Source organism: Haliaeetus albicilla, chromosome 19 (assembly GCF_947461875.1).
Source record: "Haliaeetus albicilla chromosome 19, bHalAlb1.1, whole genome shotgun sequence".
In the NCBI taxonomy this organism is placed as follows: domain Eukaryota; kingdom Metazoa; phylum Chordata; class Aves; order Accipitriformes; family Accipitridae; genus Haliaeetus; species Haliaeetus albicilla.
In genome coordinates this window covers 27,791,066-27,817,317 of record NC_091501.1, presented here as the reverse complement: position 1 = coordinate 27,817,317, position 26,252 = coordinate 27,791,066, and the positions used below count along the sequence as shown (strand labels likewise).

Below are 26,252 nucleotides of genomic sequence, written 5' to 3'. Positions count from 1 at the left end.
CAGCACGCACTGGTGCATCTGACCCTAAATCTCAATAAAGAAGTTACTCTTGATGAAGTCAAAGTTTTTGTAAACCGTTGATCTGCCTTGGATAGAAAGCAAAACATGCCAAAACTAAATTGTGGGTGACTAAGATTCATAAAAAACCCTATTCAAGATGCAATAATTAGAGCAATCAATGCATTTTGATTAACTGATTACCACCTTTCAATTGCCAGTGGCAGAAATAACCTCCTTCTATAAAATCACAAACTCATTCAGATTAAATTGGGAGCAGATGGAAAGTTGTTTTTGTTATTGACATTTCAGTTCCTGAATACCCTTCAAAAGCGTGCGGTACTGCTACATTGTAGTGTAATTAGAATAAAGCAACAAAATCAATCTCTTTTCACTCCGCAAATACAAAGATTATCATTCAAAAGGTCAGCCTAGCATATGACAAATATTGACAACAAGGAGTGCATAGCTTTCTAAATGTCCTTTTGCAGTGTTCTCAGCACATACAATTGAGACTGGATACAATTTCATTCAGAAAAGAATTCTTAGTATGAAGAGACTTACTAGGATTTCTACATGGGGGGATCAAATGCAATCAGATGGTATAAACTCATGCATCTCAAACTAGTTTCAGCAGGCTTTTACCTATCCTTTACAACAGAATTTGGACCACGAAAAAATTTTGAAAGAAGGCAAGGCAGCTATCATGCATTTACGTTTGTGTAAATTGCTCTGAAGAGATTCTTCAGCCTTTAAGATGTTGAATTTGGATTTTGCACATTTAATTTATATTGACCTATCCTGTTTTCACTGAAATGGCAATTACCATCCTTTTGTTTTGGGAAATATCTTAACATGAGTGTAGCATCTGTTGTTTTTAAATGGTCTGTTTTCCCCAAACAGAGGAAGAAAATTAACTCTTCTTCTAGAACTATTTATGTTACCTGGAAGACAGTTATTTGTCTACATATAGATGCAGTGCTTGCAAAGAAATTGCAGTACTTCAAGTTTTCAACCTGCCCACCAGTTTCACAAACTTCTCAATCTCAAACTGAGTTTCAAGCAGCATTAAGCACATATATGGATTTTGACCTGAAGCTCAGCTGTTTTAACTGGTCCCCATTTCAAGTCACTTCAACCTTTTCCTTTAGATCTAGAGTTCTAACTCTGGAAAGGCTGTATGTCGGTTAAGACATATCTGCTATATGGATAGTTCTACAAAATTCGCACAAAGGAGCATCCTGAACCCTGTTTCCATATTCATGTATGTATAACAGCACTATTAAAATGGTGATTATGTATATGACTTTGCATCCTAATAAATCTGGAGAAGCATTTTGCATTAAGTGGGCAGACACTTTACACAAAGGCTGAAAGTTCAAGGCTTTAAAATCCCAGGGTTGTTTGTTACAGAGCCATGCTGTGTGAAAATTCTGTTTAGTGGCAGTCTAATCTCATTGAAGTCCATGCAGTGTCATTTGGACTCAGCATGGCCAGTGGTTCTAAGTGGAGAACATAAAGACATTGTTAAGATCTGAACAAAAATGGCACTGAAGAAATGAGATGAGGTGTAATCTTAAAAACATTGCAGTTTAACTATTTGTTTTAGAATCATAAGTAAACAATAGTACAAATCCACATTCAAAATATCTTTTGAATTCATCCTGTTCCTTAGGACAAAGCCATTTTTAAAATACATTCCATTATAAAAAGCTTATGAAATCTAATTTTTTTTTTATTATTTATTTACTGATTAAGCCAAGAGGATTGTTACTAGTTTCTGGGTTTTGAGAGTGCTTTCTGAGCCCTTTCATCACGTGTTGCTTTAGGATGCTTTCCACAATAGAGATAATATCATGTCTCAAATGGTAAATATTTAATCAAGGGATTGCTCCTCTTAACTCTCTGATAATACTGATTAAATACATTATCTTGTTTGAGCAGCAATATAGAGAAATTCCTCTAAGTTATCTTGCATCTAAATTCTCGTTTTAAAGTAATACAAACTCCTGTAGTATTTACTGTATAACAAACACGTACATTAATCAAACTATGACAAACCAACTATTTTCAGCATTATTGTTCAGCACAGTACAATACCAAATTGATGTGAAAGATTTACATTTATCTTGCTCTAGTACCCTGGCATTAGTACAGGACTGGAATATATTCAGCCAAGTCCTGCCGTTTTCCTTTCTTTTTACAGGCTTGGCTGTCTGAAAGGCAAGAAACCCTGACCTGAGGCCCCTTTGATCTTGTTTGGGGGAGAGAGCAGGCACATTCCTGCACGCAGAGTTTAAGTTTCTCTTCGTTGCCTGGGTCTCAGGTGTCCCCGAGGTGTTTCGTGTGGAGGAACAGAGCACCGTTCCCCTCTGGACGGAGGGGAGCTTGTCCGGAGGGCCAGCCGAGAGAGCCGGGACACGCAGGGCTGGCTACAGGACCAGACACCCTCAAGGAACCGTGGCACCAATTTTGCCATTTTCTCCAGCATTTTTAGAAAGGGCTGCAGAATTAAAGCTTACCTTGGCCCAACATCAGGAGATGCTGTTTTGCTGGTCTCATCACCGGGTGTTCAGAACAGCACAGGACCCAACTTGACATTTGTTTTACACGCAAACCTTCTGCAGGCTTTAATGGGCTGAAACAGATATTCAGGAGATCTAAAGGACCTCTCCGGTCCTCACGTCCCTGTCTGTTAAAGGAGGCTTTCCCAGCTAGGACAACAAATACCAAACTGAAACAACCATGGAGGTCTTATACTTGTCCTAGCAGACAAGGATAAAAGATTGCCTAATTACAGGGAATCCAAATATTTACTGTTAACAGCAGTTTCTAGGGAAAGTCTATGAATCTCAGTTAAGACATGCAGACTGAAAAAAAGAGATTGGCTTCGTTCTTGCAATACTTCCCTCTCTGCAGGCTGCAGAAGTGAGCTGCTCCAGTGGGGGCTGGCCTCGCCCGGACCTGCAGCCACCCCCTCAGATCTCACTGCCAGGCGTCCTGCAGGACACGGCGGAGGGGGGGGTGAGGAACCAGATTCCTCTGACCCTTCCCAAACCTCAGGCAGAAGGGATAAGGGATCACAACAGGCAAGGGCTTTGCTCTCTGCTCCTCCGCGGGGATAAATACAACATTCGCATCCTCACCCTCTGCCCAGCACCTGCGCACGAGGGTCTGAAAGAGCTCGCTCTGAGTCCTAACCATGAAGTTGCATTTTCAGCTCAAGCGCCTCCCAGCTCTTCGGGGTGAAACGCAGCCAGATTGCGCATCAAATTGCACCCCCCTCACAGAATGGGTAAGGGCAGACAAGGTTACCGAAAACTCAGTTACACGGCTTCCAGGAGAACCTGGGCTCGGTTCAAAACCCCGTGCCTTGTCCTTGCAAGGTTTGCATGGAACCACCCGGGAAATACAAGCTGTCGGTAGCTCGCTTGTACATCAGAAAGGCAGGGCATGCAATCACTCTGGAAACCTAGTGCAAACTTCGGGTAGATTTACATATGAAATTAATACAGTAAGTGTCTACTCCAATTATTAGTAAACAGGTGGTACGCTGTAGCCACAAAGCCAGGGCTGTGAATAAGAGAGCTCTTTTGAAATGGGCTGTCATGTCATCTCTTACTGATTTCTGGAAAGGACCATTCTGAAATTAATGAAAAGTCTGGCCAACACTGTAACAAGAAGCGTTTTTAGGAATTTCACAGGCCTTTTAAGCTGAGGTGCTGCAAGCATGAAATACAGGTAGGAATGCAGAAATTGTGAAAGTCTTGGATCACTGTATGACCGGTGCTCGGGAACAGTACACAGATAAACTGTGCAATCCATGCAATTTATTAGCTTTATTATTTTGCAACCCCACCCTTCATATAATGCAAGCTTATGTCACTTAAACCAATGCAGCTTCTACTACTATACAATACACTTCTATAAAAGCCACTTTAACTACAGTTTTGTCCTCAGACATATTTTGTGGCCCTTGAGAAGCAAACAAGTCCGTGCAGTCAGTAAGAATTCTGGTTCCTCCCTCCGTGGACTGCATCAGGTACGCAGGGAGTAACATGCAGAACGTGGGATTTACCAGTTTCGAAGGAACAGGGTTATCTGCTTTTTATATACTATATATATATTACAGGCATTATCCCTATTTTAATGAGTTTTCCACTATTTGATTGTCTCTGGATATTTCTACCACCTGAAGATACAGAAGCCCACAGAGGTACTGGAAGAGGCCACAGTAGGCAAAGGTTTCTTGCATCCCTGAATGTGATTTTCTGAGCACAGAGGTGATTTCTTAGCAATCTAGAAAATCTGAACAGAGTAAGCCTGCTCTGACACTTTCTTCTGCCACCCACGCTGGCCCAGCAAATAGCAGGGAGCCTTCAGCTACCAGCCAAGCCAAGGAGCCTCTCCTCTTTGTGGGCTCAGCCATTCATTGAGACAGTTGACTAAATGAAGAAAAAAATGTTTAAGTGTAAAGCAAAGGCTCTAAAGCGCACAGATGAGTTTAGGCGTGAACTGAGCAGATTTGCTGAACCAAGGCTTTCAATAGGATGTGCATTTCGATATGTGATAAGGTACACCAATGAAGAGGACGGAAGCGTAGCCTCAGGGAGTAGGGCAAACATCCCAAACTTGTAAGAGTTTTTCCACTAGTTTGCAGACTACCTAGTACTGTTGGATTGGAACCTAGCACAAAACAGTTTAACAATTTAATTAAAGCTGAAGACTATTTGTTCATTCTGCAAAAGCTTGCTAATAGGCAGCACTGAAATGTCAGTAACAAATACTAGGGAATTCTTTCCCACATTGATATGCACTAATAACACCCATTAATTTAAAAAAGTAATCATTTCAGTCCAAAGAGTAGTTACTCTTCCAGTTTTACATTGGGCAATTTGAAATTTTCTTCACTAGGTGTCAGAATAATTTGTTTTATATAAAAGCCTGAGAGGCAGAAGTGGAGATAGACTTGTTCACTACCCAAATGATGGGGTTTATATTTTTTTAATTTCTAAATCAATCTGCTTTTTTGCAAAGCCATTTACAATTGACTATTAATTTGCATACTCAAAGAAGCTATTAATGAAAGCAATGTAATTTCTTCTTCTCCAGTGCTCTAGCTGAGTGCCTAATTCAGTGTTTTGAATAAATTGAACGGTGGGGTGATTTATGAGTACAGAGAATGTATTTTCTTTTTTTACTCAACTACTATTAAACTGAGTTTCCTACCAATGAATTTAAATTAAAAGGACAACAGCCATATTTAAATTTTATCCACACATAACTGTGTTGAATTAAATGAATATTGCATTTTATAGCATGTGTTTGTACAGTTAAAATGTCTATGAACAGAGACAAAGAGTGAAGACTGAGTGTTTCTTCTTTACTTGAGCAGTCTTATTTATAAATTCTAAAATCATTTTACAGAAAAATGATCAACATAGTTTCAGCTAAGGTAATTTCACTGGAAAAGTAAGATTTCTTCTTTCAGTTACAAGACCCCAGAGATGTTTCATGAATAGGTATTAACCCCTCCCCTCCCCCAACATCTTGTTTTTTCCCCACTGCTTTAAATAAAAAAGACACTGTTTTACATGCGACATAAGGTAGAAGAAGAGTAGGAACGTGAAAACATACCTAACGTTAAGTTTGTTCTGAAGAAAGGAAATTGATTTCCCTATAAATGTCCGTATTGATAGAGCAGGAAAAGTTAAAATCCAAGCTTCACGCTAATACATGGGAAAGCAAACTTCATTACTTACACTTGACTTAACACCAGCATAACTGAGACCACAATCTCATTCTCCATTGGAAAATGTAGATGAATGGCTGATTCCCAAGTCGTGCCGTATTTTCTCATTTTCACAAACACTACTAGAGTACTTACACAGAAAAAATGTTTCCAGGAAGGCTGGACAAATGACTATTCATTATTTACAAGCTAGAGCCATTTTGCTGAGAGTTTAGTGGGGAAGATTCCTCAGATACTGTTACTTATAAAAACAGGCCCATCTATGGGATTTGAGAGAGTAAGATACTGCTAGTAAGTATGGACACAGATGGTCAAAACATGCTGAAATATGTCCTTTGATTTGCTCCTAGAAGAGACCTGGATACACCTGTAAACTGTTTTCCTTGCCCCTTTCTTGCTGAAGAGCAAAAAGAGAATTCTCACAGATGCCAGCAAGCTGGGATACTAAATTGCCATCTTCCCTGTGTCTTTTTTTTTTGCCTAGAGTTTTAAATAGTGCTACAGGTATAGTTAGAGACCTACAGATCACTTTCCCTTAATAGCAGATTAAATTTTGAATATGTATATTCTGATATGGATGCCTATGTTACCTTTAAATGAAAAATAAGGTGAGCCCATTGACCCCCATCCCCTGCTTCATACCAGTTTTTTACTGGAAAGAGTGTGTTCACATAATACCAATACAATTATTTATTTTGGAATTGACTTAAAAGCTTAAAGCTGAGAAACTTTCCATGCAGATGAATCCTAGAACAATTAATGTTTATTTTTGGCAGTTTTGTCAGTTTTAGCTGCAGTTTTCATAGATGAATAAGAAGTTGACGTTCCCTGGGAAATACTCTCTTAGCATCCTCCGTTAACTATCTGAACTGGTTACATTTGATTCACATTTTTCAGCCTTTCTGTAAAACCTTAGCAGCCAGAGACCTACAAAAAACAAAAGTGTAAGGACAAAGATCATGGGAAACAAATTAACTTCAATTTGATGTATGAGCACATAGCATCTATTTCTGAGACTTGCTACAACAATGACTTGGCATAAAAGTTATTAGGTAGCTCTCTTTAAAGTTATAAAGGTTCCTTAAAACTGGGACATCTTTCTCTATGGCATTTGTACAGCTCTTTACAAAATACTGTACAAAAATAGGACTCCTTTAAACTTAGTGAGTGAAACGCAGATGGCTCTTCTGAACAAAGAAAAAACATGAAAGCAACACAGTGCACAACTAAACACTCATTTTAAAGACTCAACATTAGGATGGAAACACACAAGCCACCTAAAGAAGAACAAGCCACATATTACTCATTTCATTCAAGTTACATTAAAATATCAGTTTTCTACTATTGCAAGTGAATCCATTCCCAATACTTAGCATATTATGTCTCAGGAAGTGTTACAGGAGTGTTCTTTTCTGTACTTTCTGCTGCTCTGAAGACAGTGAAGCATCCAGCTCAGGGATTAAAAGGTAGACAAGGACTAGCCTCAGCTTGGCTGCACAAGGCTGTTTCTTTCAAACAGCTCTCTAAAATGGCTCATCCAGCTGAGAGTTATTTGGAGTATTATGGGGAGTTGGTGTGCCAGGGAGATCCAAGGAGAGACACTTGAGAAAAACAGGCAGGGTGGAAAGTCTGAGTGGTGCTAGGTCCTCCCCCCCCCAGTTAACTTGTGACACAGGTGAGCTGCTGGACAGTGGAGAGGAGAAATCCTTCGCTTATTCTCTCCTCTGAGATGAGATCACAAAATACTCTGTCCTCAAACAGTGGCGAACAGGTCTCTGCGGGACGATGCCTCCCAGCCCCATGCCAAAACGCACCCAAGGAGCACATAAACCAGCACGTCCTGACTGCCGGTTACGGTAAGTCACACTGCCTAAAGCCTCATGTTATTTTAGAATATCTTCTACTGCTTTTTACTGCTGTCTTTCAGGGGTCATTAAGCTTATGAATAACCAAACCGTTCATTCTGCTTCATCTGTCATCTGCCATTGCCCACACTATTTTATGGCAAGCTCCAGTCAAACTTGTTTTCTGGTAGGTGGCCATAAATTGTGATGATTTGTAATGGCTATCAAGCAAGGGCAAAACATAGAAGCAAAGATGACACGTTAAGTCACCTCTCATGTACTGATGACACTACCCAAGTATTTAACAAAGCCAAGCAGTCTGGCAGAGCCTAGTCAATTCCCTTATAACTTCCCCTCCCTCTGTTTTCTACAGTGCGCACGTATAGAATCAATACCTGCCCATAGATGATGCGTACATATGGCCCTGAGTAGGGAACACAACCTTTGCCACATAACGTTTGCAAAATACAGCAGAGCCCCTTCCTCATTTGGGGACATCCCGCATTAGTGCTGAAAAACGAGAGAAGTAACGTCCCCTTGGGCAGGGAAAGGCATCTCCTGGAGGACACTCACCCAAGCCAAGCACAGCGGCTTCTCCCAGAACTACCTCCTCGAGCTCAGTGCAGACCACCACGGATGAGAGGATGCAAAACAATTACGTGGGCATCACTTGATGGCAGGCTGAGCCTTCACACACACAGCTAACCTGGCTCTCGGCTTTCCTACAGAACCAGCTAGACCTGGACCCAAGGGCTGGATGACAGGGCTAATATTTTGACCCAATGCGGTCTCAGGCACAAAGACTGTATGAGCCAAATAGGCCACTATATGTAGAGAGATGTTCCAAAATTGCACGGGCACCTACGGCAGGTAGGAGGAAAGCATCTGACGGTTCGTCTAGAGCAACAAACCATATTAGAGCTAGTCTGTGTCAGAAACAAATCACAGTTTTGGGCTCGGAACTCGCAGTCTCTGACTGAGCAATTTTATCATCTGTACCAGCTCAAACCAGTAAGCCACTAGCAAGCAGGATTCAATTCATCCTTACTCTCTTCAACAGCAGAGAGGGGGAATATTAAACTAGATTAAATTAATCTGACTGGGTTCAACCATTCCTATATCTTGCTTACTCTGAGAAAAATGTTAAAGAACATGAAGAAGGGTAGCTGGCATATGCAAACACAAATGATCACAACAGCTCTCAGCTGTGAGCTGAGAGCAATGATTTGTCACAAGGGTTTTTGACAGCAAGGAGTTTAATTTTATCACTAGAAAATTCAAACTGTAATGGCATTAACTATTAAAGAGAAATCTTTAGCCTTTTAAATGTCATAGGGGTATGTGAGGGGCAAGAGATTACGAAATATAGCCCTGCAGGAGGTTAAATGATTCCGGAAACAATGTTTGCTTCTCATGGAAACCCACTTAAAGCAGAAATCAAATAAACCTCCTCTGATAATGTAAAGCTAAAGAACTGTGTGACAAAGTTCATATACATAACCTTCTTCTTTCCTTAGTAAATATGCTGCATTTACACTGTAAACCCTCAGTTAATCATATAGCACATTTCAAAGAGTGAGAGCAATGTCCTGAGCGCACAGATACAAGCAGTAGGTAAAGTGGCAGCAGCAAACCAGGTCCCAGTAGCTGGACTCATGGTTATATTTGACTGTTCACAGAACAGGATAACCTCCTTTGTGAAGAGTGCAAGCACAAGTCAACTACTTTTGTCCTGAATTATAGTATGAGTCCACTAGCAATGAGTCCGTCTACTCCATCTGTGTACCTCTACCACTTACATACCTCTGCTCCTGCCCTCGAGCAGGCAGAGATCTCCCAAAGGTAATTTACCTTTGCAAAACACTACAGCCCTAGCTCCGCTTCCCCTGCCTACTATTGTTTATTTGCAGCCTGCCAAATACAATCCATGTTTGTCTGAGATTCATTTTGCAGCAGTGCTGAAATCCTTTATTTCTTCCTGGGCTGCTATGGAGAAGTGTTTTCATGCAAGGTAGTGTTCCACTTAGACTGATGCCTGTCAGTACTTTTAAGAGCAGAGGAAATGGTAGCAGTTGTTTAAAAAACACCCTACAAATGCTGGAGGATGCACCCCTCCACCTAGCACTCCCGTGTTATTTATGACTGCCTGCTCATTTCAGGACCAGGATCTGTATTTACGTCTCTCCTGCAGAGGAGTGCTCTAACTTATGCCATGTTTTCAGAACTATTTAACTTTATATGGCAAATACCTATAAGTATTATCCTTAGAGCATTAGGATAACTTTCTAGCCAAAGAATTAAGGCACTCACCTGTGGGTGAGTCACCCAAATTTCAGTCCCTGCCCAAATAAGTATAATTATTTCTACAAGATTTTGAGTGTGTAGTCTCTGTTCTTGGAGACTTTTGAGATCTGACTGGATAAAGCCCCAAACAGTTCTGACCTGAGACCTGACCTTGTTTTGAGCAGAAGTTTGGACTAGAGACCTTGTGAGGTTCCTTTCACCCTGAATTATTCTGTGACTATCAAGTTACAAGATCAGCAAGAGCTTTAACTTTAAAGATAAGATTTATTGGTTATTAGGGCACTCCGTCCTGGGAAAATGATAATACAAGTTCTTTAAGCAGAAGAAGTCTAATAGAGCTTAGAAAACCACATAAGCTCTAGGCTATGATGCAGAGATATGAATGAGTAATTTTCTTCCTCCAGCATTTCTGTGACTATCACCCTGGACATCTCACCCTGATATTTTGGAAAGTACTGTTAAAAGCTTGTAACACATTTCAGGATGAATAATTTTCAACAATTTTATTATCTGCTAAAACCCTCCACCCAGTTCTATCTCACTGAAGCTTCATCTGTCCCATCACCTCTACTGAGCATGTTGAAGGACCACTTCCCTCCATCAGGAACTCCTGGGATGTACGAATGTAATTTTCCATTTATTCCTTACTCAGAGTTGGAAGCAGTACCAGGGAGGAGGGACCACGAATTTGCTTGAACCCCTGGAGCATTCTATACTTGAGGGCCATATTGTACTCCTCATTGCTTTAGCAGGGGATGTCTTTAATTGAACAAGAATTTTACATAAGAAATACACTAGGTGCTTATTTCTGATCTCTGCAGGAAAAAACCCTGTATTTCCCAGAGTAGGACATTTATGCTCATACTATTTTAGAAGAGCTTATTTAAGGAAAACAGCAAGAGCGTGGGGAAGACATTTAATATACTACTGCTTTTTCCAATTAAATATTGTGAATATCCTTCAGTTAAATGCCTTTTTTCAGTTACATAGCCATGTAGGATGGTGAAAGCAGAAGAAATTCTTAGAGCTAGTACTTTCTAAAATGTATGAGAAAAGAATAAAAGATAAGAAAAAAGTCATTTTGCAATAGGTGAAATTATTTTACAGATGAAACATGACGCCTTACCAAGCTGTTCCTACTTCTACTTTATATAGGACGCAAGTAACAGAGGTCTTGGGAATGAACTACTCATCATTATTAACAACTTAAATGGGAGTTTAAATGGCTTATCTGCAATGAATTATTCAAGAGCTCCATGAATTAACTACTGAACTTTTCATCCTTTTTTTACCACAACACTGTTCCACATCGGACCTCCCAGTCAGGTAAAACAAGTTAAATATTACTAGTAAAAAGTGTTAGCTATTATGGCAAAATTGTTTTTGAGAGGAATATGAAGGGCCAGCTTTCTGAAAGCACAGTGTTAGGCCAGATAAATAAGGGGTAGAGAAGCAAAACTCCTAAGAATTGAAATGTGAACAGTGTTACTCTGTGCAAATGTATTACAGCAATGGGTGAAAAGTGCTGCTGTTGCACTGGAAGCAACAGAAAAATCTTAAATGCATTATGCTGAGATGTCTCTTCCCAGCTAAAAAAACCCTTCAACTTGCTCTCAAAAGCATGCTATCAGTCAGTTGAATGGGAAGAAACTTCTGATTTATTTTTTTCAGGAAACAATTAGACTGTAAATAATCATAGAGGTATTGGAATATGTTTATCAACTTTAATGAGTCATAAATTAAAATGTGGCAACAATTCACTCTAGTGAGGGCAATGGTATACCTGGATATTCACTGGTGTTTTCCTATCTACTTTTTCTGTGGAAGTTCATTACTGGCAAATATCAGTTAGATAACAGCTACTGTAATTTTTACAGGCTGTATTCCACTTGGGGATAGGCATTTCTAACCTGTTGCCAGCTGGAGAACACAGCAGTTTGAAGGTGCCCTTATTATTACCTTGCCTTGCTGGTAATAGGCTTCCCTGTGTAATGTTGAAGTTGTGCTCTTCTACTAACACCTGGCCACTACCCCTAGGAGAAAAGTTGTTTTTCATTCTTCTTGGCCCATTCAGTGTTTGGGCTGAGGTTGCAAAGCATTTCTTTCAGTATGTAAATTCCTACTTTAAGTAAAAACTATAGGGATTGTTCTTAAACCTACTGTGCCACACACAGCCCCCACTCTAAACACTGAGTGAGTTTAGAGTAAAAACCCAGGCCCAAATAGAAAGCAATTATAATGCAATCCCAGTAGGTACCCTCCATATCCACAATACTCTTTTTCCTTATGTATATACTGAGAGATGCCACACTGTAGTAAAAGGAAAAGTCGAAGAAGATCTACCTCCTTTATTTACTGATGTAGCAGGGCTTCGCATCTCTTATCAACATGCTGGCCATCATCTAAATGCTTTCATCCAATTTTTTCTCCAAGTTAATAGAGAGAGGATTTAGAATACTTACATATAGCAATTACACACTGAAGAAATGACCCAATAATAGAAAGTGAGATATTTCCTTAAGTATAACAAACAACTGGCAAATTTGTAGGTTATGAATCCTTTAAATTACTTTTCAGGCAAGCTACTGATGATACAGAATGCATGTGGACACAAGTACTGCTGTTTGCAATGTAAGCCTCATACAACACAACTGTTTGAACAAACTGTGTAGAATATATTCAACTCCTATTTGCCATCAAAGCATTTTATTAGCAGTTATTTACAATCCTAACTCTTCCCTCTCTTAAATGCAACATACTCCATTCCTTAAGCCTCAGTTAGTAGCAAGGCAAGTAATTCAGCCACTTTATCAAGAAATAAGTCATAGAAAGGAAGGGAGACATGTTTCAGGGAGCAACAAATATGCCAAGTATTGTGTCCAAAAATGTTCACAGATAGGCATTTCATATGGGAAAGATACTCCTGCAAATAGATGATGCAAAATGAATTATGTGCTAAGCATTAAGAAACACACTTGTTCTCGTTATCCTTGTGTGTCCAACATCATAATACAAAAAGGAACAACTTCCTAGGGGTGGGGCACTATGCCACTGACACTTCAATACAGGCTTTGGACTATATTTCAAAAGGTAGGGGTTTTTATTACTGCTTATGGTTTTACTTTTTGAAAAAATGTATTGAATTAAAAATTGAGTTTGCTAAGTTTCAGTGGAGCTATGTACACTAAAAGATTGCAGAAAAATTAGGTAGGGTGCTATACAATATTTAATGAACTGGTGAAAACCTTTGCATTAGTGGGCAGGGAGAAGGGATTTTTTTTATGGTATGAATTCACTTTCTCAAATTCTGGAATTAAATGGCTTTGAAATGAAATAGTCCAACCACTTTGATTTTTAACATATGGACTCAAATGGCTTTCGTTACAAAGGTGATTGCTGTATAATAGTCAAGTAGCAATGGAGAATAGATGAAAGATGATTCATTCAAACAAAATCAGATTGAAAAAGTTACCTTTTAGCAAATTCAGACCATTGTTCTAGACTGTCTATCAGTATTTGAACAGCTTTGATACATATTCTGCAGTATGAGAAAATGTAATTCAGAGAAACACCCAGCATCACTATACTTATTTAATTTCTGAAGAATGGTCCTGCTTAAGTGAGCCAGTCTACACCATTGAAGTAATTTATATGTAGTCTACAACACCAGGACCAAAATGATCTGTTATCATATGTGTACATAAAGGACACAGTATATTTAGGCAATAAAAACATATAAGTATCTTATTCAATACATAAATTCAGTGACTGTACATGGCTTATAACAGATGCACATCTCCTGCTAATATGCATAAAAGCCTCATTTGTTTGATGAAAGAGTAATTCTAATAGACAGCTAAAAGATAAACAGCAAAAAGCTCAGTGCTATGTTTGTATCATGTATCCTCAGATACAGCCTGCCTATTATAACTTATCTGTTATGCAACATAAAAGGATTCACTTTCTATATTAATGGCCAAGATTCTTTCTTCCCTAAATTGATAATGTGACATTTGAGATCTGATTTAATATTTTAGAGCTACTGCATGCACATACACACAGAAAGCAAAAGGAAAAAATTTATGAGTATATGAAAAAGGTCACAGATGAGAGCAACATACACTAAAGACCACATCAAGGCTCTTAGTGGTTTTTCCCCTCCTCACCCTGATAGAATTAGAGTGAAAGTGCAAGTTCCATTTACCTTGAGTAAACATAATAAATGGCAAAATAACCCAGTGCCGAGACTAAGTTTCAGAGCTAAACTGAATGCAGGGATCCAAATGTTATATTCTTTTGGAAGACATGGAGACATCTCTGTAGATGGAAAACATCTCTGTACAAGAGAAGATGTAGAAGGGAAGTCCTAGCTTTGCAAAGGGTTTATCATGAAAGCAGATGTGATTTTGCTTTAGAAATGTCCTATTTAGAGCAGGGATAACAGGACATTGAATGTCTCCTCAGAGCTGAGCTTGTTAACTTGTTATAAACAGAATTGGCTTCAGTGACTCCATGGTGACAAAAGAGTAGATTCTCATGACTTGTAAAATTCCTCAAACTTAAGTTTTCTGTAGAAAGTGAGAATACTAGAAATTACAAGGTTAAAAGGAGTAGCATTTTGAAAGACACCTGAGCAATAGTACTATTTCCCATAGCAATGGGTTTGTGGAATGTTGCACAGACTAAATGCAAAGAAATCAGTCCAAGCAACACGAAAAACTTCCAACAGCAGAGAACTGAATTATTCTGAGACAGCTGGCTGTGTGATGTCTATTCTCATGCTGTTAAGAGATATCAAAAGCTTTTGGTACCTGATCATACCTCTGCAGGCCAGGTCTGAACTACTGTCACTTGAAATTAGTGGAAGGAGCTTTATCTGCCTCAAAGTCTGAATGCTGAAATAGACTAGTCCTTTTGCTTTAAAAGCAATTTGCATGCTGGAATTACGGTGGGTTTATGATTTAATCTAACAAGAAATCTTAAAAGAAAGGCAGTATCAGAAAGGCTCTAAACTAGCAACACTATACTAAAGTGAGAAGCAGTAATTTGAAATACAAATCACTTTAGAATTATTGTTCAGACTGCCTTTTAAAGATCTACAGGTCTAAGTATCTAGGAAGATTAAGGAACCTTAGAAGACTTAGCACTAGGTTCAGAAAGATAGACAGTTCTTTTAACATATAAGGCATTTTTACATTAGCATTAAAATCAAGATATTTTAGCAGCAGCTGCCTAATAATCCACTCTAGTGTTTGGATATCTGAACTTGCTTTCAGTGTTTCAGGAGTGTCTCATCCTAACAGGTAAGCTGTGTCTATGTTTTTTGTTTTGTGTTTGGTTTGCATTTTGGTTTAGGTTTGTTTGGGTTTTTTTACAGCTTCTCTGTAGACATCAAAAAAGAAATTCCTTATCCTTCTCTCACTTCAGAGGGGACCAGTAGAATTAAATACACTTATCATATAATACTTTCCTCTAACAAGTGTGGAGATATAAGGCTGTTCCTGACTTTTAGACCTAGTAACCAAACAAAAGTACAGGGGAGATCAGAGAAGTTAGAAGAGACATATCTTCTCTTTGAGGTACTGTAGCAACTTCATGTAGCGGAGGCTGCCCTTCCAGCTTAAAAGGCCCTTTTTCAGGCAAGGGGAAGGAAAAAGGAGTTTCACACATACTAACCACCCTCCCCCACACACGTAATTTCTAACTCGATGCTAATAGTCACAAGTTTTGTGCACAGACTTCAACTCTACCTTGGAGCACGTGGAGTCCACGCGGACCATCACCCCTGGCTGCTTCCTTCACATCCAGAAAGGAGAAACGATCAGGAGCAGAACCTGGCACTGCTGGCAACCCAGGAAATACCTCACGTGAGCAGCAAGAGGGACAAGGGTGCAAAGCAATTTGAACTAAGTGCTTTGTGCCTAAATCTGACATTTGTTTTTATTAATGTCACTTGGTCTCTGATAAAAGGCAGCAATATATTAGAAATGACACTATCACCACCATCATATTGCTGCTATTTCTTATAAGCAATTGCAACATGGGACAACACCAAGAAAGAATTTAAAAGTTCTAATTCAATTTCAATTGAAAGAATTAAGAATTGTATGTCATGCTATCTGGGAAAGGGAAAACTGGTAAACATACAACTCGGGAGACTTCCAAGCAGAAAGGGAAGCAAGACTAGGAAGAGAGTGTCTTTACATTACAAAGGTCATAAGCTTCAGACAGCTTCATTTGCAGTCACCGTGCTTTCACACAGTCTCTAAAAGTCAAAGAGAAACACAATGCAATAGCTTTCTTAAAAAGGGAAGAGTTCTTCCATGCAGTCCCATTCAGTTGCTTTGATGTTGCATTTGTTTTGAATGGAAACCAGGTATACAAGGCCAGCTATAGATATGTTAAAGATAGTTTAAGAAAACCTTAGTGATTCACTTTGATAGTCTCCAACTTTATTGAAAAGACCATCTTTTGCTTTACCAGAATAAACTTTCAGTATAGTCACCTTGTCCAGGTTAAAAACAAGTATGGGTGAGGTTAATAAAAAATCATAGTTATCAGAATTGCTCTGGATTTTTCACTGGCACCCCCATCTTCTGCCCCAATGAGAGCATCAAAGTGCCAATAAAGCTGAGATTAATCACTATGAGATCTGATACAACCATGGGCCAAGTGCTGTGGAGAAATCTTTTCTGACAAACTCCAGCTGTGCAACTTTCTTTCCAGTAGGAGGTAATATCATTTGGACCTCTGAAAAATTAATTGCCTGGACTGTGTTTTATGAAGGCCCATTTACAGTGTTATAACACAACAGAAAGGATTTAAAACATGCTGTAAACCAACTTTCATTTCAAGTCATTCTTCAGTACTTTGCTAGTAATAAATCAGGCCCAGTACATAGTAATGAGGTCCACTAAATGTCAAGTACAGCAAAGACTGCTTATCTCCTTTTAAGTGGTGAGACCATACCTATTCCATCACACTTTTCCACTGGACACATTTAGTCATTAATAGCACTAATTATTACCAACTTTGAAGTTTCTATTAATTAGTGCACCTCTTAAGAGGTATAACCACCACTTGTGTGCTGCAAATAAATATATATAATTGTTCTCATGGCACATCTTCAAGTAACTCTTACCAAGCTCTCCTGAGGCTCAATGACTACATTTGCAAGTGGTCAGATAGTATCAACTTTCAGATTACAAAGTAATTTGGCATTTAAATCAGCTCAAATTGTCTGAAAGTCCTTAGTTATTTACAGCCAGTAGGTTCCCTTCCTTGCTGAACACACCTAGAAAACAATTTTTGTTGTAATGGTTAGGGGACCATTAGGAAAACAGTTGCTGCTTTGCTTAGAGCTGACTAAAATGGTTTTGATGGTTACTTCCAAGGAAAGTAGAGCTTAAGACAATGAATGATGTAGGCTTTGTAGACTGACACAGAAAGAACAGGTTTGATTAGATTGTAATGACCACTTGGTCACAAAGCTACTGACCATGAAGTCATAGGTACATAACATTTGAAGTTGGTGTGTGAGCTCTGCAAAAATATACTGGATGAAACTGTAAAGTTCTATTCCCATTACTCCATCCTACAACATGTTAAGAGAGGAGCTGTAATGTGGCTGCATGTCATGAATTCATATTTCACTTAGAGTCATTTTACTTCACTGTTTGCAACACACAGCAAAGTTAAGGTCGAAGTATAACATGTATCAGCTAAAGAAATAGGTTATCCTTGAAACATACAGAAAGCTACCCTGGAAACAAAACAAGATGATTCCCAACCAGCAATTTTTTTGACTCCCACTGTTACGTAAGTGTAAGTGAAGTCAGTGGTATTATGCTGTCCTAACCAATTTAACCAGCCTCTTCATCATCTTAGGTATCAGGAACATCAAAAACAATTTATCATAGACTAGAATTACTGCAGTTAGGCATTTTTGTTGCTGTAAAAATGTATTAAATTTATCTGCAGCTCCATAATTAAAACCTAGGCTTTAGAGGATCTGTGAATGTTAGTATATCTTCAAAGCACTTTACAGATCAATCCTTTTCAGCATCACTCCAAGAGTGGAAAGAATTACCTTTATTTAATGGAGAAACAAGCTGCAGCACAAAGACACAGTGACTCATCTGCCGGTTAAGTGCCTAGATACCATGGGGATGATACAAGAGCAGAGAACAGAGTGTCCAGAGCAGATCACATCTGCAGCTAGTTTCCAGTACATTAATCTCCTCTCTTTTCTATATTTAATCTCTCATATATTTGTTCTGTTAACCATTTTCCATGCCTATGCTACGCTGCTATTCAGTCACTTCTCATAAATGTGCATCTTCCATCTGCTTCCCTCCCTTATATATGACATTTAGTTCCCCTGCTATCCATTATTTGTCTTGTACTGGTGGTACCTGAAAGCTAGAAACATTTTCAGCTCCCTGTATGTCTCTGAGCTTCCTTTCTCAGTGGATCCAGGCAGCCAAACTCCTTTTCATTTCCAGTAGCTCTTAGGAAATCACAGTGGAAGAGCGCTAAACATTGAAAGTAGGCTCTGCAGTTTCTTTGCTCCTGAAGGATGTCTACTTTCTATTAAGCCTGTACGGGCACAAATCTGAAGCAGAGTTCTGTTCTTCATCAGCTTGTATTGATTTCTCAAAGCTTTCACATATATTAGCAATCTTCAAAATACTTTTTGTGTAGTTGAGAATTCAACATTTTCTAAGTACTCCTGCTAAATCTACTGTTCATTTTTCCTTAGCCACTAAAAATTTAGACCAATTATATGCATAACTCAAATTCTGTACTCACATACCTAAAAGATGGCCTCTTGGTACAGAGTCACACTGAATACCATTGAAATCAATGAGACCTTCATATGCAAGTACTGTGAAAAACAACCATTAATATTTATTTGTTTCCAAGTATGTATTTCAGAGTCTAAATTTAGGGAGATAGGACAAAGACAGAAGTCAGCTTGGAGAATGTACACCAAATCCCCTGTGTTGCATAGCACCTTACCAAGACCAATCTTGTTGAGCAACTCTAATTGTCTCCTATTCTACTTAAATCTAGTTGAGATCAGTACTTTTAGGTTAAGGACAGTTTGGAAGAGACTTAGGCAGATTCCCCTGCCTTTTTCAGTTCATGAACAGAACAAGCCCTTTTGTTCTGATGGATAATCAGATCTGAAATCCCACATAATATGTACTTCCTACATGAAATACACATTAAATGACATTGAACTGCCTTCCACCACCCAGTTCCATATCTACTTAAATTCTATAAAAGCACCCTGACACACAGAGAATGCAGGGGTAAATATATACTCAAAATACGTTAGTTCTTCCTCCTCAGATGCTTTAGTTCCTTGCCTACAAAGTACTGTAGTATCAGTAAGATCGCAACAAACCTTTTGTTTAGGCTTACTAGCTCCTTGTATCTTTTTTGAATGACTGTTCCTTCTGGATATTAAGTTCTTTAAAACTCTGCAAGACACCTTTTCCTCTGTGAGGATAATGTGACCCTAAGGTTTAACGAGCTGAGATGTTACTGTAACACATGCTTTTATCTAACAAGTATTATCTAGACCAACTTGTTTTCCATTGACAGAAGTCTGCAACTCTCAGCATATGTTTTTAGTCCTGTTTCACTGCAGAAAAACAGTAGGTGTATGAAATATTTATTAACATTCTACAAGTGCTGGTTTTGAGCACTTTTTTCCTAAGCATCTGGTCCAGCATTGTATGGATCTTTGCTGTGTCCTTGCTCATAGGACAGTTCCTAGGATCTCAGTCAGATTATCATCTAGACAAAGCAACAGATCAAACACTAGACTGAAAAGACTAGTCCCCTGTGCTGTATGGATACCTCAGTAAAAGTTAGTAAAGCAACAGAAATTCAGAACAGCTCATGATCTAGATGACTACTGAGGAAGACCCAAGCAACCAGAAATATATTATGGCAGCAGCACTTTAACTTGCTCTTAAGCTTTTATTTAAATTTAAAACAGTAACAGCATGATAGCAGAAAAGAAAAATTACTATATATGGAACAACTATAAATTCATTCTAAAAACATCTATTGTATCACCATGAAAATGTCACACCTCCTCTAATTTTAAAATACTTCCTTGCAGCTTTACATTTCATTACATTGCAGTGAAGTAATCCCCTCCTGCAGTAACTGTAATGGTTATTAGTATGTTATTCAGGTAGCTACTAATATAATGGTGTCATGGTTCTTAAATCAGGCTTCTGAAACTATGAAAAATGCATAGCAGTAACTCTTACATCCTCTCTCAGCACAGTATCAGGTAGTGATAGGAAAATTCATGGAGGTAAGTGGCAGTGAAATCACCCATGTATACTACAGTCACATACACAACCGATTTTAAAAGATTTCTGTAACCATGAGTGCATTGTTATAGAAAACATGGACAAAACAATTAGAAAACCTTACCACCACTGGCCATCAAGCAGATTTCACTAAAACCAGGTGAATACTCCAGTCTTTTTCCTCTGGTTAGGAAGGTCTGCCCTCTCACACTAAAGCACTTACCCCAGTCTGACCCCTGGTTAAGGGGAGTCCTTACACCCTTGGCTGCCAAACCGCTCGTTTGCAAGGCCTGCAGTGACACGTCCAGCTTCCAGTCCTAGAGCTGACTGGAAAACACCAGATACTCTTCTATTGCCCTCCTCAATGTTACACATGCATTCTTTGATCAACTCTTTTTAACCCAGTCGCCTGCACTCTGCACTATCTTTGGTAATGCTTTAAGTGTTGGATTGCACCACCTGCAGAAGGGGAGTATGGGATTATCACTTATTGGTAAGAAAACAACAGACCATCATTAAGCACAAGAAAAGATTCAATCCCAGTAGCATCCTGATTCAAGAATAGTATTTTCTACATGGCTAGAGATGTGCAAGACCAGGTTTTCTTTCAGGATAAATTACCAGATTATTTCATCCACATGTGAAAAAGACAGGCTAATGCCCACACAGAAAGGGAAAGTATCTTCTCAATCATCATAAATATTCATATGGAGCTGATTTACATGTCATCAACCAAACACTTATTGCAGCATTAAACAGACAACTTACCAACCTGCTTTCTTGGACTCCTCAGTGGGACCTGGGGAAGCTCATCCCTCCCCGCTGCAGCTGCACAGCCCCGTCCCGGCCAGTCCCGTCTGCTGCTGACTCAGGGGACGAGCAGGAGGAACCACCACCCTCGAAGCTGGCACAATTCAATCTGCTCAGCTGATATGGCAGAAAGCCACGGAGAAGGGAATTTGTTTTCGCTAGCATTACTGCAATATTTCGACACGCTTTAAATTGTTTCAGCGTGTTACCTACTGAGGGCAAGTAGTAGACAGACAGACACAGAAAGCGAAGCCCTTCCAAGAGGAAGGAGAGCCTCACAGCTGAGATGCTGAACTGTGACTTCAACTCCGAAGTTGCTGTTGCATTGGACTTGACTGACTGGGTTCAACATTGCTCTTCTTGCAGACCTCCAAGATGTTTAGGGCAAGCTAGAGATTTTCAGTTCATCTCCACTACTGTACTCCCCTTTTCTCCTACTCTCTACCTTCTGAGAAAGCTAACTCCTACCACTAACATACTTCAACCTTGGCTCATGCCCTACCATAATATACCAACATGAGGAACACACAGGTTCACAGGAGGCAATATGGGATGCAGATTTCATATTTAGCTAATCCTTTACAGCCTCACAGGGGCCACATGATTAATGCACCCTGCATTTTGAACTGGCTGGAGTCTAAAGACACTTTCACAATGGCTGTGCCTTAACTTTTCTGCAAAGTACAGAAAGCAGAATGATTCCATACTGTGAGCTGCCTTGGTAACATAGCTGTCAGAATAATGATTTTTCTCTTATTCATCTTCAGAGCTAGGTAGTTCAAACCTGAGTTAGAACAACCTACTTGCAATTGATTCTGACCATCATCAATTTAGGGAGAAGTTTAGCAGAGAAAAAACATATCACATTTGCACGCTAGACACAGAAATAATCCTGGATGCCCTAAGTACTTTAATAAAATGACCTGCTCTTTCACAAGGAAATTGGAATAAAAAATAATGCTTTGCCTAATCTGCATAAAGGATGTTTAAGGGAATAGAATCCATTTAGACAGTAGTTAATATTTGGATATGTCCATATACCACAGGATGAGCAAGCTCTCGAAGCATTAAGTAAATCTTCCATCAACCAAGACAAAAAAGATTTATTAGAATAACTGTGTCAGTTTACACAGTTCACACAGAATATGATTGTCATCTGCAAAGACAACTCCCTTCCAAAACTGGGAAAACATTGATCTGATTTCAACAAAACACTGTATGGTGACATGGCAGAGGTACCCATTTCCCCTTGCCCACAGCTTGCCCATTCTCCTTTTCAGCATGCTGAGGGGGAGCAAGAAGTCACCTTCCTGGCTGACACCACGGTACAGGTCTGTGAAGGCTGGAAGTAAAAATTGCATTTGTCTATGCATTCATTTTGTTGTCAACCTAAATAATACTGGTCTTCTGGGAGTTAAAGCTCTTTAGGAGCTCACATTTGGTATGCTGAATAATATTATTTTATAAACTCTAACCTTCTGACAGCTTATTTTTTTTCAGCTCACAAATTTCTCACCTCCCCTATCATAGTTTCAGTTGCCTTCTGAAGAGTACATCTTAAACTAGCAGTAGTTCCTTAAATATACCTAGTACCATTATGTGGAGTAGAAATACATTACAGTAGAAATCCTAGGGAAATGGCACTTGCTGTCTTTTCAGGAAAAAAAAAATCTTTGTCATTTGAGACCACGCAGATGGCTTCCTGACAGAGAAATCTAGATTAATTTGCTAGTCAGATTAAAAAAATTAAATCTCTAATTTAACACCTGCAACTTTTCTGTACAGCTCTTACAAGTTTGTTTTTCTGGCATGTATAAAAGCTTTCAAGAAAAGCCACTAGAATAACAACTCAAAACCTATTTTGTTTTAATGCAAATTCCAAAATTCTGTCAAAAGGCTTCTCTTTGGCAATGAGCATTAGCTAGAGTATTACACAAAAAATTGCTGATGAACTGAAAGTTAAAACCTTGCCAAGTGTTTAAGAATGAGCAATATTACTAACTTAACTAAGACCAACATTAATAAGCAATTTTTTATACCTACAAGAAGGACTATAAATAGCATTACCTGTTAGCAAGTCAGTTGTCACCACTGATGTGTCTAAGGAACAAATAATGGGTTTCAAAGTGGCTGCCTACTGATCAACTTATTCCAAGCTCCACGTACATTCAGATGAACCGCAGATCAGAATGAGCGTCACTTCATCCGAGAGCAGATTCCCTTGGATGCCAGTTCCGTAACATAGTCCAAAATAAAGTCTGTCTCCGTCCTCGCCCTGCCAAAAGTGAAATGTCAGATGTCCTCTAAAGCCACCTGTCTCCAAGTCACCTAAAGCACCACTCCAACTCAAAACCAGATTAAACTCTTAAACGCAGGTTGAACTGATGACCAAATGCTTTCTATCTGCCACCACAGTAACAGTTCACAGAGTTTTTCTTTTCCTAACCATGAGCTCCCTGACTGTTTCTCTTCTTAGGTTGTCTGAAAAGGTTTATATTTAGCACACGACCCCTTTCTACACAGGAATTACAGGAGAGGTTTATGAAGATTTTAAAATTCAGAATTGCAGCCTGTCAGTTTTTCCTTCACACAGCTCTGAGCCCAGTTGTGAATTTGTGGAGGTAGATGTGTGGGGGAGTTGCAGGCTTCTTTCTCCCTCTTGCTGATGGGAAAGGATAGGCAGCAGAAAAGGGTATCAGGTTTACAACTTTAAGACAGATGGAAAAGGCAGCTCTAACATGCATCTCACCATGGAGCACAGCAAGCAGAAGGTGATGTCTCTAAGGGAGAGCCTGAACATCACAATGACATCACTCAACAACCCAAGGGCTGTCTGAAACTACATGCAATTTTAAACACCAGTGTTGATGAGTACGAGATGTGCTTAGTTTTTTAAAACAAGAAATGGGTCAGAGCTCATCAGCTCATGGATATTTTTATGATCCATCCAATCAGGAATTCTGAAAACAGAAGAGCTTCTCCTGAGCATACAAAACAAAGGAGCATTTTAAGCATAAACTTTAAATATGCTTTATGAAAGGCTGCACACAATGCACACAAACATGTAAGAGGCAGTTAAAAAGATGCCTGCTTTGAAAAGCCTAAACAGGTAGCTCTGGAGCACGACAGATTTATATCCTACCTTCACATTGTAACTCCTAGTTCACGCTGGTATTTTCAGGATGACTAGACCCAGTGTTTCATTGCATCAGAAGGTCTGATCAGAGCTTTTAACTACAGAATTTCTCCTGTATTTAATTTAGCAGATAAAGTTTTCCTGAGATCCAGTGGAAGAAGCTGGATATATTCAGAATATAAATGTGGTACAGTTTTTCTTTAATTTTAAGTTACAGTAAGGAAAGTTAGACATTGCACTACCTTACCAAGGGACACAGTGCATTCTTCACTGCCCAACATCTTGAAGGCCAGAATGTCTTTTTACAGCACTCTACAGCTCTGAGGGCAAGAGGGAAGGGCACAAGGGCCAGGCGCTGCTCTCCCTGAACACCAGCAGGATTTTGGCTTCTAAAACCAAGGGATGCTCTTTGGGCAGCAAGGCCGGCTGGGGAGAGACAAGATCTACTTAATGAAGTGGGACAAGAGCATCTTCAACAGATTTGCTAACTCAGTGAGGAAGGCTTTAAACTGGGTTTACTGGTGGTTGAAGACCAGAAATCAAAGAGAGGGAATAAGAAACTGAGGACACGGGGGTGGTACCCACCCAACAGTATAACAAAGGAAGCTCTCACTCTTCCTGCAAAAGCGATGTAACCACAGAGCCACCCGAAGTACCTGTATATGACTACACAGCACAAAGAGGATGAGTCAGATCTGCACGAACCTGCAGAGTTATGGGATGCCATGACACAGATGGGACAGCTCACACAGAGCCCCATAATGGGCAGACACAGGCTCTTTAGGAAGAACAGGCTGGGAAGACAAGGGGTTGTGCTCAGCATAAATGCTCAACACATAAAGCTTTGCTACAGGGGTAGCAGGGGGCTGGGAGCTTATGGACCGAAATTAGAGAGTATGCCAAAAGGGATAGCCACAGTGGAGGTCTCCTACAGACGCCCAGTCAAAACCTCCTCTGAACAAAAGGAAGAGGCCTCATAACATAGGCCTTGATTCTCATGAGAAATTCTAACTACATAATGCTTATGGAAAGGGCAATATAGTGAGATGCAAGCAGTCCAGGAGATGTATGGAACATGTCTGGGAAAGTTTATGCTGCAGATGCTGGACAGGCAGCTAGAAGTGGCAGCCTGCTGGACCTTCCACTCACAACTAAAGAACTTGCTGGGGACGTTCAGGCAGTGGTAGCCTTTATCACAGTGATCATGACTTGCAGTTTAAGACCCTAAGGGAGTAAGGCAGGCAAGGAGCAAAGACCCTGGCTTTCAGGAGAATGGACTTTCGGTTATAGAGGTGGGTGGGACCCTGTGAAGCATTGCCTTGGGAGGCAAAAGGACCCAGGAGAGCTGGCTGATCTTCAAGGACAACCTTGTCAAATCACAGGAGCAGTCTATTCCAGTGTGCTAAAGAGTGAGGAAACAAGCTAGCAGGCCAGCTTGATTTAATAGGGAACTCCTGAGTAACTCAAGTACAAAAGAACATATGAAATTAGAAGCCGAGACAGCCTACCTGGGAGGCATAGCAAAGCATTGCCTGGGCAGGCAATGACAGAGAAGGACGAAGTTAGACTGAAGCTGAAACCAGTGAGACATGCAATGGACAAAGGCTAGTGGCAGAATTTCATGAAGAGTGCTACCCACAGTAGAGAGGGGCCAAATCTGGGACCACTTAATCAACTGGATATACCCAGATCAATGGGACCAGAAGTGATGCATCTAAAACGGGCTAACATCACTGCAAGACCATTCTATGATCTTTGAAAATCCATTGCATTTGGGGGATGTTCCCATTGACTGAAGAAAGACAAATACCATGTCTTTCTTTAAATAAGGCAAGAAGGAGACTCCAAGATACTACAGGCCAGTCAGTCTCACTTCACTCACCAGGAAGATTTTGGAACAAGTCCTCCTAGAAGCCATTTTCAGCACTTGAAGAATAAGCCAGTGATTTGGAACAGCCAACATGGATTTAGTAAGGGGAAATCACACCTGACCAACCTGTGATGAGATGACTAGCTCTGAACCAGGAAAGAGCAGTAAAATAAAAGCAGTCTTGAGTTCAGTAAGTCTCCAA

General features: G+C 39.7%; 1 protein-coding gene across 1 annotated transcript in view; it reads right to left on the bottom strand.

Annotated features, from left to right (window-relative positions):
- SHISAL1 (shisa like 1) overlaps positions 1-23,699 on the bottom strand; it is a 195,365-nt gene extending 171,666 nt beyond the window's left edge. The window contains exon 1 of the mRNA XM_069806951.1: positions 23,112-23,699. The gene's annotated coding sequence lies outside the window, so the exon portion shown is untranslated. The remainder of the gene's footprint in view (positions 1-23,111) is intronic.
- Between the last annotated feature and the right edge of the window lie 2,553 nt (positions 23,700-26,252).